Source organism: Schistocerca cancellata, chromosome 7, assembly GCF_023864275.1.
Source record: "Schistocerca cancellata isolate TAMUIC-IGC-003103 chromosome 7, iqSchCanc2.1, whole genome shotgun sequence".
Lineage (NCBI taxonomy): Eukaryota > Metazoa > Arthropoda > Insecta > Orthoptera > Acrididae > Schistocerca > Schistocerca cancellata.
This window is the reverse complement of record NC_064632.1, coordinates 157406570-157421166: the sequence shown is the minus strand read 5'-3', so window position 1 is coordinate 157421166 and position 14597 is coordinate 157406570. Positions and strand designations below refer to the sequence as shown.

The 14597-nt window shown below is 44.5% G+C and overlaps 1 protein-coding gene across 1 annotated transcript in view; it reads left to right on the top strand.

Moving 5' to 3' along the window:
- LOC126092225 (phosphoenolpyruvate carboxykinase [GTP]-like) overlaps nucleotides 1–14597 on the top strand; it is a 142135-nt gene that overhangs the window by 107733 nt on the left and 19805 nt on the right. The window lies entirely within an intron of this gene.

Genomic DNA, 14597 nt, shown 5'->3' with positions numbered 1-14597 from the left:
TCAAGTCTGTGCGCTTTCATTTCAGGAGTCAGCATCCGGGGTACCCACCGTGCCCGGATCTTCAGATAGCCAAGCAAAGCAATAATGTGACCAACACGTTCTTGTGAAATGCCGATTTTGCTTGCAGTTTCTGAGTGATACGACGATCGTCCTGAATCAATCTGTCAACATTTTGCTTGTGAAACTTGGTAGTTGCTGTCACAGAACGTCCAACTCGTTGTTCGTCACGCAGGTCAGATGTTTCCGCCTCAACATCTTTAAACTTACTCGCCCAACGACGCACAATACTCACATCAGCACAGTCACTATAAACTGCTTTCATTCTCTGATGAATCTCCTTTGGGGTGACACCTCCTGTGAAGAATTCAATGACTGCACGTTGCTTAAATCGCATTGACCTACCGTCAGCTCAGGGTTCCATGCTTTACACTGTAGCAACACAACCGTTCAGTAATAGGCTTCCCGCTAACTGGAGCTGTAGGGAAGGGGATACAGAACAAGCCATTACCTGCCGCATACCAATGCTGCCAACTGTTGAAGACTAACAAAGGTGGAGGCATTATTTTCAGTCAACCCTCGTGTATTTTCCGCAAGCTCCTTACGGTCTATATAATAGTGTGTCTAACTCAGACTAAGTTGCAATGCATTGATCTATTTTTCTACTATTTATGGAAGTACATTCCGACGCCGCACAGATTAACGTTGGGATTCGAACCCCTATACCTGCTTTTTTCAAACTTAGAGATGGCCCACGAAGCATGTAGATTGTTGTGAACTCTCCATGAAAAGCAGACAACATATCACATATGTAGAATCTACGTACAACTGCAATGGCCATCCTTTTGCTATTCCCATATTCCTGATTATAAAACTGTCAGTCAATGTAAAGTTTATTCGAGTGTCTGCTTTCCTGAAGCCACTGGGTACTCTCATCTGAGGCAGAACGTCATTTCATTCACTTCGTTCACGAGCACAGATTAGATAGGCGGTCACTGAGGCGGTGGATGATTCCACGTGTTTCACTTTCCTGGCAACAGAAAACATCTCTTATCTGGCGATATCAGTCTACAAACATATAAAAAGCTGCTGGCGCCTGGTCTACCTACAGCACACGTGCCCGTGACGTGATAAAATCCATCAGCCGATTTCGGAACGACGTACTACCGACGTAACAGAAAAGTATTGGCGTATTTACCTACAGGAGTGCGTCGCAGTTCAATAGGTGACGCTATGACGAAGTTAGACGACACTATGGTTCATACTTTCGAATAGTTAGGAGAAGCAGGGCTCTGTTTTAGGCTTCCTGTAGTTTCTGTAAATCGTTGAGGGCCAATGTCGAAGTTGTTCCTCTGAATAGTAAACTGTCGGTTTTGCTCTCCTCTTGCGATCAGGTCGAGGTTAGATTGTCTCTCTGTAATTACCCCATGGTCGTATTAATATATTTCTTTTTTCAAAGGCTCCCTTATGGAAAAATCATCGTTTCTTCAATAAATTGGTAACCAGTGAAGCTACAAGTAATATACATAAAAGTAATCGCCTTTTATTTACGTTATGAACTGCCTGAAACTTATCCGGTATTACTTTCTTCGTGCTGAGGGTGCAGACAACGTGGCAGCAACGTACAGCTTGAACTACACGAATGTTAGCAGTACACCACCTCGGCCGCAAAAGAAATGTCTTCAGTAACGTCACTGGTTTCGGAATGTGTTCATCCTTTCTTCGCAAAATACAATCTGCATACGAGTAAGGGAGCGCTAGCACCTCGCACATCATACTCATACTTTAGCAGACAGGCTTGCCAGCTCATAAAAGAGGAACGTCATTGACGTCCGCAATTTCTACACCTAACACTAGTGCCTCTTGCAGTTTTCGTAACGTACTCAAAAGTTTGAGGTTTTCAAAGGCAATTAAGAACACAAAAAAGACGCAAAAATCTAATGTTTCCTGCTTTGTCATTCCCTTTTGTTTCGTTGTTGTTAATTGCCATTAAATATTTTTTAAGGCCATCGTTTTGTAAAATTTCATTAAGGCTGATGATGATTCGAGTGACAGTGACCTATCTAACGCTGAAAGGGCCAATGCAGTAGAGCTCGAAGAAAGCGTCGGAGTTTTCTTAGCTCTTTTGCCAGCAAGTTAGTCCACAAAGGTGAAAGCCACCTAGCCACAGGGCGATATATAACCTCTGAGATGGCAAATTCTCGTTTTCTAACACCTTAAAACCAAATCATTTCAGATAAGAGGAATGAAAAACTAAAGCTAAACTCCGCCCGAATGCATCACTGGATGCAGATGTGGACGGGCATTTGGTCAGCACACCGCTCTCCCGGCCGTACGTCAGTTTACGAGACCCGGCTCAATCAAGTAGCTCCTTAGTTTGCCTCACAGGGGCTGAGTGCACCCCGACAAACTCGGGAAGACCCAAGACGGGAATTCGAACAGTTCAGTAAGCTACCCTTTCTTATGAGTGGATAAAAGATTACGCTTCTCACAAGCTTCGAAAGAACACAACACCAAATTCTGTAATGTAGTTTCGGCTAAGCAAAGTGTGTGGCCGATAGTGAAGATGGTTCTATAAAGCGATGCGACGCCACGTGAGAGTTGGGTACTCATCACGCAAGGAAAATGTAACGGTCGATATTATTCTCCTCTGTCACGTAGGAATGCAAACGTGTAAGGAACGAAGGCATTTTCGAATAACTTGGCACAAAGAAAAAAAAATATTAGCAATGAATCACTTACACACACACACACACACACACACACACACACACACACACACACACCTTTTAGTAAATATAAATAAAGCATCATCGTCATGATCTTGATGTTAGTCGATAGCGTATGCAGTAACTGGAGACGATGGATCCTCTAATCTCCACCCCCTCATCCTCATTTAATTTTCCATGATTTCCCTACATGTCTTCAAGGAAGTACCTACCATAAGGCCAACGACTTCAAGGAAGTTCCTACCATAGAGCCAACGCCGACTATATCGCATTTCCATACTTGTCAAACTAGACCTATAACTATATAAATGCCTCTGTGCATCAATTATATTTTTTGTTCTTAAACTGAAATACCTCAATGTGTGTCCTTGCAAATGTGAACCACAGTTAAATAAAATAACCTTGCTAAATAGTAAATACCGCGCGTTACAGTGAACAGCAGAGTCACAAGTTGTAGATAGAAACTCTGATCTTCCCTTGATAGCCCCCTGTTAGTCCCCATCACTAATACTGGTATCTAAAATGGCGTTAAAGATTTCAAAAACGTAAGGCGGCGTGCAGGTCTTTCCTCGTAGCGCCCGGGACCTACGCAGGCAAGTCCAGCAACGTCAGTAACTGCTGCTATTGGATAATTTTGTTGTTGACGAGCAGCGAAGGCATGTCTTGAAATATGGTGTGAAGGTGTCGTCACGAAATCACATGCCTCGAACTGTGCCTGTAACGGCCCTTGCCCCCAGCAACAGGTCCAACCTTAGCATGACGAGGACAACTTCCAACTGCTTCACGCAACAAGCACGAGGCTGTTGCTTGCCAACTCTGGTGAAAACACTTGAGACCACCCGACGTCACCTGTAATGGCCCCTGTCACGTCAATCAATATTCATTGCTAGCTAATTAGACCCGTTTCCATGGGCAAGCCATGCATTGTGCGCGTGCCTGTTGGACCCGCACGGAGATAAGCGAGCACCTGTGCTGCTACCGTAATATGGAATCGTCCCCAATCGGCTGTTTGTCAGCTGTTAACGTGAAGCCTTCTGGAAAGGTTATTAGCCGAGAACAGAGCATCCTCTCCCAATACGACAGCTGTCTGCTAGAAGCGCCACCGAGAATTCAGCAGAAATCCTCTGTTTATAAGAGGAAAACACACAGTTTTGATTACTCTTTCAAACTGGAAGTGTCACTAACGTGACACAGAGTATAAATCATACGAAATGGAAGGTAGTATACAAGAAGATTCTGTAATAAATGGCCGGGCGGTGTGGCCGAGCGGTTCTAGGCGCTTCAGTCAGGAACCGCGCGCCCGCTATGGTCGCAGGTTCGAATCCTGCCTCGGGCATGGATGTGTGTGATGTCCTTAGGTTAGTTAGGTTTAAGTAGTTCTCAGTTCTAGGGGACCTATGACCTCAGATGTTAAGTTCCATAGTGCTCAGAGCCATTCTGTAATTTGATGACGCCTACTTAAAGGTGCATTTTAAACATTGTTCCATTGAGAATCAATTTGAAGAAGAAATTACTGTTCTGTGTTCCCTTTGTAACGAGGTTCGAGTCAGTAGTTACTGGGTCTTTGAACCTGGACCCTGATTTTGTAACTGAATGCCCTTTCTGCGCTACTATGATTTTTGGTGCGAAGCGTAGAATACGCTCTCTCAGCGAGCTACGTGAACTAAGATATATGTGTGCTAGTATTTTTACTGTTAGTGAGTTTTGTTTCTGGGGCGTAGAGGTGTAAGTGAGGAGGACAACTCGATAGTCGCCTAAAACTAAAACCACGCTAGCAGATTTACCACAAAACTAAAACCACGCTAGCAGATTTACCACACCAACTGTCGTCAGTTCTCTGTGTAGATAAGATTCTGATCTGGATAATCTCTCCTGTCCCTAAATCTAGGACTCTCCAAAAGGAACAGCTGACGTCACATTATTTACTCAAGAGTGAAGGTTGAGTCATAGATTTAAAAAAAAATAATTTTTTTTTCAATGTTAGAACTGAGTTAGAAACAGTATGGATATCGTCACAACAAGATGGGATAGGGTGCTGACCTAATGAAACATACAGTTTTCGTTAATTATGTGAATTCATGGTGTCTGTTCTTTCGGGTATTCATATAACTTGAGTGGTCTAGCTGGGCAATGGAAACATCTTCTTCAGTGCGGATGCACAAATACGTCCGACCTACTGTGGGAATCTCAGAGAGCGAATATGGAGGAAATGGGCAGGGATTGCGGATAGGTGGCGCTCGATGGGAATGTGAATCGGCAGTGAGGGATGCCGAGGTAGTCGGCGCAGTTACGATAACGCTGGGTCCAAATGGTTCAAATGGCTCTGAGCACTATGGGACTTAACATATGAGGTCATCAGTCCCCTAGAACTTAGAACTACTTAAACCTAACCAACCTAAGGACATCACACACATCCATGCCCGAGGCAGGATTCTAACCTGCGACCGTAACAGCCGCGTGGTTCCAGACTGTAGCGCCTAGAACCGCGCGACCACTTCGGCCAGCGTTCTGGGTTCGAATACGTGTCCAACACAAAGCTTTACCTGTACCATGTACAGCGTGTGCAGGCACTATCAGCAGCTGATTGGCCTCCACGGGCACACTTCTGCGAATGGTTCATCCAACAATGTGTCAATCCTCATTTCAGTGCAAATTTTCTCTTTACGGATGAGGCTTCATTCCAACGTGATCAAATTGTAAATTTTCACCATCGACATGTGTGGGCTCACGAGAATCCGCACGCAGTTGTGCAACCACGTCACCAACACAGATTTTCTGTGAACGTTTGGGCAGTCATTGTTGGTGATGTCTTGATTGGGCCCCATGTTCTTCCAACTACGCTCAATGGAGCATGTTATCATGATTTCATACGGGATACTCTACCTGTGCTACTAGAACATGTGCCTTTACAAGTACGACGCAACATGTGGTTCATGCACGATGGAGCTCCTGCACATTTCAGTCGAAGTGTTCGTACGCTTCTCAACAACAGATTCGGTGACCGATGGATTGGTAGAGGCGGACCAATTCCATGGCCTCCACGCTCTCCTGAGCTCAACCCTCTTGACTTTCATTTATGGGGGCATTTGAAAGCTCTTGTCTACGCAACCCCGGTACCAAATTAGAGACTCTTCGTGCTCGTATTGTGGACGGCTGTGATACAATACGCCATTCTCCAGGGCTGCATCAGCGCATCAGGGATTCCATGCGACGGAGGGTGGATGCATGTATCTTCGGTAACGGAGGACATTTTGAACATTTCCTGTAACAAAGTGTTTGAAGTCACGCTGGTACGTTCTGTTGCTGTGTGTTTCCATTCCATGATTAATGTGATTTGAAGAGAAGTAATAAAATGAGCTCAACACGGAAAGTAAGCGTTTCCGGACACATGTCCACATAACATATTTTCTTTCTTTGTGTGTGAGGAATGTTTCCTGAAAGTTTGGCCGTACCTTTTTGTAACACCCTGTATATGAATGACGCCAAAAATTACAGATAATTTATTCGGTAGACAAAAAACATTATGGATTGAAAACAATGGAATAAGCTCTTTTTTGGAAGGACAGTCATATTTACAAAGAATAAAGGAAGTCACAGAGTTTATCCGTGACCTAATTAGAAATCTGATGTAATACGGCTCGGCGATCAAGGAGGCAGGCTGTCCACTGATAGCAGGTAAGAAGGACGTCCGCCGACCGCTCCTCCGTACATCAGATTTGAAAATATGTGCAGCTACTAAAACTCTCCAGTGTTGAAGAATAATGCCATGGCCTACTGACGCAACCTTTCCATACTCGCCTCACGATGTTCAGGGAAATGACACAAACCGATAACAAGACGTATTTTACGTAGAATATAGTCCAAGGGTCCGCTGCTCGTGGTCTCGCGGTAGCGTTCTCGCTTCCCGGGTTAGATTCCCGGCGGGGTCAGGGATTTTTCCTGCCTCGAGATGACTGGTCGGAGGTTCAAATGGTTCAAATGGCTCTGAGCACTATGGGACTCAACATCTTAGGTCATAAGTCCCCTAGAACTTAGAACTACTTAAACCTCACTAACCTAAGGACATCACACACACCCATGCCCGAGGCAGGATTCGAACCTGCGACCGTTGCAGTCCCGCGGTTCCGGACTGCAGCGCCAGAACCGCTAGATCACCGCGGCCGGCAATGGTCGGAGGAAGGCAATGGCAAACCACCTCCACTAGGACCTTGCCTAGTACGGCGGTGCGGGTCTCCCGCATCGTTCCCCTACGCTCCGTCACGGAGTATGGGACATCATCATCATCATCATCATCATCATCATCATCATCATCATCATCATAGTCCAAGGGGCTATTTTCTTGTCAATTGCAACGTAAAGTGTCAACTTCGGACAATGCATTTTATTACTGAAGTCACTTCCAACGTATTAATCGTCCATAGAGCTACCTTCCGTTTCAATAAAGGAAAAAATTATGGGATAGAGTAGCCGTCTACTTGGGGTGGTTTTCTTCCTCCGTGCACAATGGCACGTTTCTTTCACGAAGTGCGATTTGTCTCTTAGATATGTCAGTTGTGTGTCGGTAACTGTAGTGAGTGCGTGCAGTAATTACTGATGCGCTTGTGTTTCAAAGACGGTTATAGAGAGGAGTGAGTGAGTAAACCTCTGGCACCGGACATAGCCTCCACCTCTTGAATAGCGCCAAGAAGGTCAACAAGCCTTGTTACCATCCGACGGACGAATCACTTCCAACATTGTCCCACGCTTTCACGCTAAAGGGATGATTGCAGTTTCATCCACGACACTGGCGCTAAGTCAAGTGATGAAAAGCTACACACCACCGTCTCTTCTCCCTTGTCGGACAAATACTAGCGGTAAAAATTCCTCGCATGATCGGGAATAGACCTGGCTACCCCCGAGTCGTGGGCCGCGGTAAATGTGTGCGTTAGCGATCTCAGCTACGGAGGCGGGCATGGTATGTTAAGATTGCGTTATTAAAATGAAACATCCGTTCAGTTACTACTGGCACGCTTCCAGGAAGAACTGCGTCATTTTCATACTGGGACAGTTAGGTGAAGACTGCATAATTTTTAACTCTAAACGCCGACCTCTGTGGCCGAGTGGTTCTAGGCGCTTCAGTCCGGAATCGCGCTGCTGCTACGGTCGCAGGTTCGAATCGTGCCTCGGGCATGGGTGTGTGTGATGTCCTTAGGTTAGTTAGGTGTAAGTAGTACTAAGTCTAGGGGACTGATGCCCTCAGCTTTTAAGTCCCATAGTGCTTAGAGCCATTTGAACCATTTTTAGAGCAGCATCAAACCAGTCTCTGGGCTAAAGATCACAACAACAAAATTCCCTTAAAAAGCAAATGCAGCACCAAAGTTTCTTTCACAGGTCTGAAACAGCGTCCAAGGAAGGTGGCCGGGAGGCAGTGATCAAGCACGAGCGGTGTTCACCTCCTGAGCCCTCTCGCTGTTCGATTTATGAGCGCAGAGCGACTTGCTGCTGCTAATTTTGGACTTTGTTATTTGCGCTGGTCGAATAACTGTGCTGCACTACTTAACCACTAGCGTGCTTTAGTTAATAAATGTTATGGGCCTATTTCACTACTTTTTCATCTTTGTCTATTAAAAACAATTACACATCCTAAAACGTATCGCTTCGCGGGATTAGCCGAGCGGTCTCAGGCGCTGCAGTCATGGACTGTGCGGCTGGTCCCGGCGGAGGTTAGAGTCCTCCTTCGGGCATGGGTGTGTGTGTTTGTCCTTAGGATAATTTAGGTTAAGTAGTGTGTAAGCTTAGGGACTGATGACCTTAGCAGTTAAGTCCTGTAAGATTTCACACACATAAAACGTATCGGCTTAGGCCATTAACAGAATCGCAATAAATTAATACCTGCACTCTGCGTCACGTCAGAATTCCAAGTACAACTGTTACACGATCATTAGAGTTGTAACAGTCGTTTGAAAACTAATGAATCTATTGGAAAGAAATTATGTTGAGCCCGATCTTATTAGTTTAAATCAGTACATGGTTTTCAGTACACTTTTAACCAGCAACCAGTAAACCACCAGCGTGACTCTGGAATGACGATCTAGAAGAAGTCACCTCATTCCGTGTCTCTCCCCCGCACGAAACGGCAAGATTTACCTCAAAATTTCGAGTTAGTGCTGCTCGTGGTCTCGCGGTAGCGTTCTCGCTTCCCGAGCACGGGGTCCCGGGTTCGATTCCCGGCGGGGTCAGGGATTTTTCCTGCCTCGAGATGACTGGGTGTTGTTGTCGTCTTTATCATCATTCATCCCCAATACGGTCGGAGGAAGGCAATGGCAAACCACCTCCACTAGGACCTTGCCTAGTACGGCGGTGCGGGTCTCCCGCATCGTTCCCTTACGCTCCGTCTCGGAGTATGGGACTTCACCATCATCATCACATTTTAAATAAATTTCCAGTGGCTAATTTGCTGGATAGAAGTTACGTTCAAAATTATTAATTCGGGGTGACTGCTCGCGGACTCTCAAACCGTCATCTGTCTTGACCATTGCGAAAACTAGCCCAGCGTAAAATTCGGATTTAAGTTTATACTGGCTAAAGGTGATTTGGGTTCTTCAAAGTGAAGGGCAGTAATTCCGTCTACTGCACGGCCAAGTGTATATCCGCAGGTAAACAGAGGATAAAATGACCAAATGTGACGTAATACTAGTGTTTCTAAGAATAAAATTGTAAAATTGTATCGGTTGTACAGCAGTTTTTAGGAGATAATGAATGTCATTACCGATAGTAGATCCCTGCTTCCAAAGTCCTTTATCTCCAATGGAACGTATGTAATATTCGACGAAAATTTCCTCTCTGTAGTCATCTGAGAGTCATTGGGAATGTTATAGGACGTTTCGGACTTTCGTCTTTGCCAAGGTGAATTAAAATATTGCCTTGTTAGAAAAAATTAAGGCAGGCCGCCCTAAAACTAAACCGGAAACAGCCGTCGTGTGTGAGCTATTGAATCTTATTGCGTAGACAGCGATCGGTCTGCACCGTCCGTGACCGACGGAACTATTCGCTGGCTCGCCACGATCGGAAATCGAAGTCCGCGTGATATGCAATCACTGCGCCAGTGAGGCGAGGACGGAATGCGAGTGGGTGAAGGCCGGCGCTCTGGCCGCTTATCTTCCTGGACCGGATTTCCCTGTGCTCCTCGCAGCAGGTGAAGATCACACGCCACCATCGTGCGCGTAAACAAGTTGTCTCCGTCCTTTGTACTCTAGAGAATTACCTAAAGGGAAAACAAAGAGATTGAAGGATTCTCATCTGACGCTATTCGTGTTGGCGATAGTCGCTTTAAGACACTACGCTTCGTTTTCTAGAAAGAACATTTGCTCTCACGCGCTGAGAGCAGAGTCGCAACGTTATGCCTATTGCTTGTATATTCAACTGCCAATGGAAGACTGTTCCGTATCAAAAATTACTGTGAAGCCTGGAGCCTTGTTTTCTTCGACTGACCCTCCTCCCCTTCACACCTTTTACAGTATTGGTAAATGGTTCCAGCTTTCAAGGATGGTGGTAGAAGTTAATATTAGCGTGTCATTCAAGAAGGAATAGATATACTGCTTCATCGATACGGATCCACATACCGTTACCAGATTGCAATAAAAACAAATGGACAATGATTAGTTACACACATAATGATGAGAAACCATGACACAAAAACGAGGGTTGCTCAGGAAATAACGCGCCGCATTTTTTTCTTCAACAGTTCTTTATTGAACATAATGAGTTGACACACACGAAAGTAAGGTGTTTTATCTACACGCTCTATTTCTCCACGTAATCTCCATCCCGTCCTATGGCCCTCCTCCAGAACGAAACACGGGCGTGTATGCCATGACGGTACCAATCCTTGTCCTGGTGGCGGAGCCAGTGCTTCACTATGTGAATCACCTCCTCATCGTCCTCAAAATTTCTTCCACGAACGGCATCCTTTAATGGCGAATGACAATGTCAGCTCGCAGCGACATGTCAGGTGTGACAGCCATGGATGATCTCCCCGACCGCTGCAAATCGTGGAGCTCCGCCGAACCGCCTTCTGATGACCTCACCCTCCGTGCCTAGCTACTAACTGTACTGCTGTCGACAGAAGATGCTCCATAGACTTTGCACAGGCGTTTGTGAATATTCCCCACAGATTCTTCCTCTGCAGTGAGAAATTCAATGACGGCACGTTTCTTGTAACGTACATCATCTACAAACGCCATTTTGAAGCTGTCCTGCAGCTGCTATCTGTCGAAAGTGACGAAATCTTGGCGCGCTCACTCGGGAAACTTCAAATAATACGTACGTAACGTTTCGCATTCGTAGCATTGTTTTCAGTTGAGAAAACAAAATGCGGTGCATTACTTTCTGGGCAACCCTCGCAGAAAATTAATAAACTAAAATTTCTGTAGAATCTGGATTTCTTGTTATTTAATCTGGACGACTGCTGTTCTATTAAACAAGAACTTTTATTAGTATTCGTGTATTCTTTTGCAGTGAATTTCTGCAGGGCGCCTTCCAAATAAGATACTCTTAAATGTACAAACTGCGTATCATATAGCGATCTCATATGAATGCATCTGTGATTCAGACTGAAGTATTTATTTCCTCACTTCTCAATGGAAACACAACTTTTCAGAACCACCTAATTAATTATGAATTCCTCCCTCAGTAAATATGAAGGCAACACTTCGGTTTCCGCCATCGAAATTTCTTTTTCATTCTGTCACAACTCATAATTTCTATATTCCTTTACTACAATACATCTCTCCTATTTTATTGAATTATGTTGACAGGTCTTGTACACTGAAGCATGTAATCTGGACACTCAGAATTTTTAAACTACTGGAAGTTAATGTCGTGCAGATACATACCTTGCCGAATACTCAAATGAAGTAATTTGACGCAGCGACTGCATTACGAACAAACAGCGAGACTGCAAGCTTGAGGGACGCAGTGCATGGGTACTACGGTGAGTGCGAGCTGTCAGGAACAAACCTAGTTTGATACAACGTATCGTGGAAGCGGATATCTGCTGACGTTCTTTACCCGCATTCTTTGTCCGACTTGGTGACTGACTTATGGACTCTGGTAACCAAGAAGGCGGACCGTATCGCTCCACGGACTGAACTATGTACGACCCTCAGACGTAAGTTTCCGCGGACCGAAAACTTCTGGCGATATTACTCGAAACGGAGGGATGAACCTCGGGCGATGAAACAGACTTTCCTATCTAATACGAGTCTTCACATTCGCAGTTTACTTCCTTGATAATACATACTTCTGAATTCTTATGCTGCAGCGTTATACAAAATCTGCTAACGTTTCGTCTCTCGTTGTGAGGGGCTCTGCCAGTGACTGTGGGTATGGGTATTTAAATTCTTCTACCTTGGTTTTCATAATACTTTACGTGCGGGAACTTAAATATTTATCCCCCCAACCACTGCAGTAGAAGGCAAAACGGGCATCAGTAATCCATTGTTTGTCTGTCTGACATTTTCATAAGCTCTCTATCATGCAATTCACTGTCTGATAAAGAAACATATGTATTCCAGAAATAGTTTATGCCATGTTGCTATGCTGTTAAGTCATGTTTTGCGTACTTCTTTGACTTCACCGGAATCTTGGAAACTTGCTTTATCGGTATGACGCACGTAATAGAAGCAAAAGCTAACGAGTTTTCCTTATTTGTACATCCGTTGTTGAGTTCGTTAGTTACAGGTTTGGACCAAACATTCCAGAGATTAAATTATTGGTAGATCAGTCTGTCCTGAATGCAGCTCTACTGATAAAGTAGTTCTATGACACCCGAGGCTAAAGGAAACAGTTTACATCAGAGTGATTGTGTACATGATTGGAAATTTATTAGCTTCGTGAATCCCATTTTCATAAAAGGAAAAGCGCTGTTTCAGTTCAAAATCGCCGTTAAGATGCATTTTCTAAGTTCCAGAGGTAATGAAAGTAGTAATTTTTGACAGCGACACCGCGTCCGAGCCGGCCGGTGTGGCCGTGCGGTTAAAGGCGCTTCAGTCTGGAACCGCGTGACCGCTACGGTCGCAGGTTCGAATCCTGCCACGGGCATGGATGTGTGTGATGTCCTTAGGTTAGTTAGGTTTAATTAGTTCTAAGTTCTAGGCGACTGATGACCTCAGAAGTTAAGTCGCATAGTGCTCAGAGCCATTTGAACCATTTTTTTTTTTAACCGCGTCCGACATTTGTGCTAGTTTCTCTGATTGACTCGAGAAGTTCCGAATGCATAGTGCGAATATACCGAACGAGGTAGTGAACAGGTTGATACTAGAGCCGTAATGGCTAATACTGGTCTTCACATCCCCACTCGACCATCCTGACATACCATGTCAGTTGTTCCCCAGTCAATTTCTTCCAGTACCTTCACGGACGTTTCATTCTGTACGCTCGTTGCGGCCGTGTTGTCGATGGCATGTTGACGTCGTACCCCCGTTTTTGGCTACTCAGACGCGTGTTTTCCGAAGTACGAGATTTGAAGAACGAACCCGAACAATTTGCGGTTGAATTCCATACTTATTTAGGCGAATACTAGAGGATGGTTTTAAGTTCTAATGCTCCGATCAAAGGAACACGCATCTGGTTTCAGGAGTGCCGAACCAGCACTGCTCTTTGGCGTACATGCACTCAAAAACATACACGGTTTCGCGTAAATTACTGTTCTCGAGATAGCCGTACATGTCTCTTTTTGCCGCGTTATATGCGATAACAAGGTCCGACATCTATGATTGGTGCAAAATAGTAGTTCTCGTTGATAACAAATATTCTGCCGAAAACGAGAGACTGGCAAAATTCGGCAATGATTGTGACCTTTGCAGTGGGTTTCTGATCAAACGCCTCAACTTAAATTGGCTAGCCTGTTCACTGTAAATACGTTGTAATATTCACGCTTAAGTTTGCTTTTGTGTTCAGCGTAAACACGCTGTTACGCTCGTACTTGAGTAGCTTAGTTACCTTAGTTACCCTGTTCATAGTCAACACAAGTAGAGCTCGGTGTTGTGACGGTATGAGTTCATAAAAACAAGTGCCATTGTTTTCTTGTGTTTTCGTCAACGTGCCTGTTAATTGCTTAATGATAGTCACATACCACCACAACTTAAATAAAATCAAACTTCAACACGCTTGCAGCATGTTTCACTCACAGAAACGTTTAAAGAGAGGCCCAGAGGCGTTGTACGTTATATGTATATAACAGAAAATGTTCTCCTGACCGTAAGGAGTTCAAAATGCATGAGACCTGTTTTTTGCACCTTTTTCGCTTTGTACAAAATTTCAGTTTCTCGCATACAAGTAGTGTATTTGTCACTCGTAGAACACTAGCGAGACAGGAGGAAAAGATCAGCTGTCGTTCCATTTAGTCAGGAATATTATGGAAAGTCCTGCTCAGGAGCATAAGGTAGAAATTTAAATCCAGATCTGGCCGTCTATGACTCCAGCTACTTCATCACCACACTTCTTGTCGCTCACTCCGATCCGAACAGCTTAAAATAACAGCTACGGCTCAGTTGTTGACCCATTCCTTGTATACCTACGTCTTATTTCGTTCCGTATTGTTCTTAGACATTCCATTCGTCAGTTTTTCGGTTCTATAGTGACTGACACCTGTGGTTTTATTAACAAATGGACGAGCGTACTGAATTTGGGGTCATTATGTGATCTATCTCATGATGTAAAACTGAATATGTGAAAACAGTGGTTAGCAAACAATATGCTTTTGTGTTTAATACCTCGAAGGACATTACCAACGGGTGATATGAATTTGAAAACTGAATACTTGACTGTACTTGTAGCAGACCAAACTCTTCCAAAACGGACTTTGAAGAAAAATAATACATTGGTCACGAA